The sequence below is a fragment of the Oncorhynchus mykiss genome, chromosome 3 (genome assembly GCF_013265735.2).
Source record: "Oncorhynchus mykiss isolate Arlee chromosome 3, USDA_OmykA_1.1, whole genome shotgun sequence".
Taxonomy (NCBI): domain Eukaryota; kingdom Metazoa; phylum Chordata; class Actinopteri; order Salmoniformes; family Salmonidae; genus Oncorhynchus; species Oncorhynchus mykiss.
In genome coordinates, this window is record NC_048567.1 from 19,242,377 (window position 1) to 19,247,376 (window position 5,000).

At 39.9% G+C, this 5,000-nt stretch overlaps 1 protein-coding gene across 1 annotated transcript in view; it reads right to left on the bottom strand.

The window, feature by feature from the left end:
- LOC110511176 (zinc finger protein ZFPM2-like) overlaps positions 1–5,000 on the bottom strand; it is a 216,857-nt gene that overhangs the window by 176,865 nt on the left and 34,992 nt on the right. The window lies entirely within an intron of this gene.

Below are 5,000 nucleotides of genomic sequence, written 5' to 3' on the forward strand. Positions count from 1 at the left end.
AATGAATAATCATATCAAACGTGGCGTTGTCAGCGGCTGGTAGATACAAACGTTCATCTCTTTCAGTCTGTCACACTTGAGCTTCACTGCAGCCTCTCTATCAGGTGCCATATTGGAGTCTCTGACAGACAGAAAGCTACATACGTACACTACCCTGATATCCTCTCAGCACCTTCCCATGTGTTTGTGCCATTGTAGCAGGGACTAGATCCCCACAGCTTTTAATAAAGCAATAATTTGGTTTAAAAAAAAAAACTGGTGTGCCTCTCCTGTTTCCCTTTCTTCCCGCGCGGAGCTTCATAAAAGACCCCCTGATCTCCACAAACTGCTTGCTCTTTTCATTAGGTTTCTAAATGACTCCTTTGTAGCAGGCTACATCTGCAGGAGCCCTGGACATGAAACAAATTAGCACACACATCTCTAATAGACACACAGAGAGACACAGAGAGAGAGAGAGAGACAGAGAGAGAGAGAGAGACAGAGACAGAGAGACAGAGAGAGAGAGACAGAGAGAGACAGAGAGAGAGAGAGAGAGACAGAGAGAGAGGGAGAGACAGAGAGAGAGAGAGAGACAGAGAGAGAGAGGGAGAGACAGAGAGAGAGAGAGAGACAGAGAGAGACAGAGAGAGAGAGAGACATGTGTATGTATATATATATATAGTTTTTTTTTTTTTAAATGTTGATGTACTTTACTCAAACCAGTGAATATCACTTATTATAAATGAGATCATTAACTATCAGCTCTTGGAATATCCAGGGCCTATACTCTTCACATTTTGGTTAGAAAACAACAAATCCAGAATTGATTAAAAATATCAAGGGACAGGACATCATAATCCTACTGGAAACATGGTGTCGTGGAGACATAGATACTCAGTGTCCCTCAGGCTATAGAGAAAGTTTACTACCATCAATCAAACATAAAAATGTTAAACAGGGCCGAGACTCAGGTGGAATCATCAGTTGGCATAAGCAGGACTGCACTGAATGAAATGAAAAAAGGTACCACTCACATTTGGCTAAAACTTAACAAAGGTACAATCTATTGTGACAATGATGTATACATATGTGCAGCTTATGCTCCTCCTTCAGATTCATCATATTATGATGATCAGTTTTTTGACAATCTCCAGACAGAAATCATTACATTTCAGGCGCAGGGTAAAGTGCTTCTTTGTGGAGATTTCAATGCAAGAACAGGTTCTGAGCCTGACTACACTGATGCGGGAGGTAACCACCACATATTTGGACACCCCTTCTTGTACAGTAGCCCTATTATAAATAATAGAAACAGTCCTGACCTAATACTGAACAAAAATGGGAAGGAGTTAGTACATCTCTGTCGAGCCTTAGGCCTGTACATGCTTAATGGTAGAATCAGAGGGGACTCTTTAGGTCAGTTTACTTACTGCTCAGCTCTTGGGACAAGTGTAGTCGATTATGCCATCACTGACATTGACCCCTCCTCCATTAGTGCATTCACTGTCAGACCACAGACACCATTGTCAGATCACAGTCAGATCAACGTGTTTCTGAAGAAATTAACTGGCAATATTCATTAAAAAAAACAGCCCAATAAACTGTACAACATAAACCAATCGTACAGATGGGCTCCAAACAGTGCAGAGAGATTCATTGAAACATTGAACTCAAATGAAATTATGAACTCTATACAGTTTTTCAATAACTCACGGTACCAAAACAATAAAGATGGTGTCAATTCGGCTACTCAAAACATCAACTGCATATTCCAAAAAGCAGCATCGAAAGCAAATTTGAGAAATGCAACATCAGAAACAAAAAACAAAATGTTTCTGACAAATGGTTTGATAATGAATGTAAAACAATTAGAAAACACCTTTGACAAATGTCAAACAAAAAACAGAAGCAGCAAAAATATTTCCTTGCTTTATTGACTTTAAAAAAGCATTTGATTCGATTTGGCACGAAGGGCTATTCTACAAATTTCTCCAAAGTGGGCTTGGTGGTAAGGTGTATGACTTAATAAAATGTATGTACACAGAAAACAAGTGTGCAATAAAAATCAAAAACCAAAGAACATAATTTTTTTGTTCTTCGTGTGAGACAAGGCTGCAGTTTGAGTCCAAATCTTTTCAACATTTATATCAATGAATTAGCTGACATGTTGGACCAATCTCCAGCCCCAGGACTCACACTATTTGACACAGAGGTGAAATACCTGCTATATGCTGATGACTTGGTACTTCTATCACCAACCAAAGAAGGTCTTCAACAAAACATTAATATTCTGGAGCAATATTGCCATAATTGGGCCCTGGCAGTAAATACAAATAAAAAAACAGATGTCAGAAACACAAATATAAATTCACCATGAACAACACCTTAATTGAACACACTAAAAATTACACCTACCTTGGTCTGACCATATCTGCATCGGGAAACTTTAATATGGCAGTGAAGGCACTCAAAGAAAAAGCCTGCAGAGATATGTATGCAATAAAAATGAAATTATTCAAAATCAGCATCCCAATTAAAATTTGGACTAAAATATTTGACAGTGTAATCCTACCAATAGCACTTTATGGAAGTGAGGTTTGGGGGCCACTCAATAAACTAGATTTTAAAATGTGGGACAAACATCCAATTGAAGCCCTACATGCAGAATTCTGTCGGAAAATTCAGGGAAATACAACAACTAATGCATGTAGGGCAGAATTGGGCCGTTTTCCAGTAATAATGAAAATGCAGAAAAGATCATTAAAATTTTGGCTACATCTAAATTCAAGTCCAAATTCGAGTCTGCAATTTAAAGCACTTCAAGCCCAAGAGCTGAGCCCAGAAACGAGCCCTCTCAGTCAGCTGGTGTTGGACCTCACCAACCAAGCTGACACCAGCACTGCTTCAAAAAAAAGAATTCCAATAAACAAAATCATGAACCAATCAAAGGAATCATATTTACAATACTGGAAAAACGAAACAAAATCCCAAAGCCGACTAAATTGCTATCTGACCCTAAACAGAGAATATGAATTGGCTGATTATCTCTACTCTGTCAGAGATTCAAAGCAGAGACAGATCCTTACCAAGTACAGGCTGAGTGACCACCGATTGGCAATAGAAACCGGCAGACATAAAAAGACATGGCTACCCAAAGAGGAGCGTGTATGTGGTCACTGCATGACAGGGGAGGTAGAGACAGAGATGCACTTTCTCCTTTACTGTGATAAATATTCCTCACAAAGAGATTCATTATTCACAGAAATGACTACATATATTCAAAATTTTTACAAATTGAACCCAGAGGAAAAACTAAGAATACCTTCGACTCAATTTGGCATGAGGGTCTGCTATACAAACTGATGGAAAGTGGCGTAGGGGGTAAAACATACAACATTATAAAATCCATGCACACAAACAACAAGTGTGCGGTTAAAATTGGCAAAAAACACACACATTTCTTCACACAGGGTCGTAGGGTGAGACAGGGATGCAGCTTAAGCCCCAACCTCTTCAACATATATATCAACGAATTGGCGCGGGCACTAGAAACGTCTGCAGCACACGGCCTCACCCTACTAGAATCCGAAGTCAAATGTCTACTGTTTGCTGATGATCTGGTGCTTCTGTCACCAACCAAGGAGGGCCTACAGCAGCACCTAGATCTTCTGCACAGATTCTGTCAGACCTGGGCCCTGACAGTAAATCTCAGTAAGACCAAAATAATGGTGTTCCAAAAAAGGTCCAGTCGCCAGGACCACAAATACAAATTCCATCTAGACACCGTTGCCTTAGAGCACACAAAAAACTATACATACCTCAGCCCAAACATCAGCGCCACAGGTAACTTCCACAAAGCTGTGAACGATCTGAGAGACAAGGCAAGAAGGGCATTCTACGCCATCAAAGGGAACATACATTTCAACATACCAATTAGGATCTGGCTAAAAATACTTGAATCAGTCATAGAGCCCATTGCCCTTTATGGTTGTGAGGTCTGGGGTCCGCTCACCAACCAAGATTTCACAAAATGGGATAAACACCAAATTGAGACTCTGCACGCAGAATTCTGCAAAAATATCCTCCGTGTACAACGTAGGACACCAAATAATGCATGCAGAGCAGAATTAGGCCGATACCCACTAATTATCAAAATCCAGAAAAGAGACGTCAAATTTTACATCCACCTAAAAGGAAGCGATTCCCAAACCTTCCATAACAAAGCCATCACCTACAGAGAGACAAACCTGGAGAAGAGTCCCCTAAGCAAGCTGGTCCTGGGGCTCTGTTCACAAACACAAACACACCCCACAGAGCCCCAGGACAGCAGCACAATTAGACTTGACACATTGGAAAGAATTAACAAAAAAACAGAGCAAACTAGAATGCTACTTGGCCCTAAAAGGAGAGTACACAGCGGCAGAATACCTGACCACTGTGACTGACCCAAACTTAAGGAAAGCTTTGACTATGTTTAGACTCAATGAGCATAGCCTTGCTATTGAAAAAGGTTGCCGTAGGCAGACATGGCTCTCAAGAGAAGACAGGCTATGTGCTCACTGCCCACAAAATGTGGAGGTGGAAACTGAGCTGCACTTCCTAACCTCCTGCCAAATGTATGACCATATTAGAGAAACATATTTCCCTCAGATTACACAGATCCACAAAGAATTTGAAAACAAATCCAATTTTGATAAACTCCCATATCTACTGGGTGAAATTCCACAGTGTGCCATCACAGCAGCAAGATGTGTGACCTGTTGCCACGAGAAAAGGGCAACCAGTGAAGAACACACACCATTGTAAATACAACCTATATTTATGTTTATTTATTTTCCCTTGTGTTGTGTACCCTTAACCATTTGTACATTGTTGCAACACTGTTTATATACATAATATGACATATGTAATATCTTTATTGTTTTGAAACTTCTGTTTGTGTAATGTTTACTGTTAATTTTTATTGTTTATTTCACTTTTGTATATTATCTACCTCACTTGCTTTGGCAATGTTAACACAT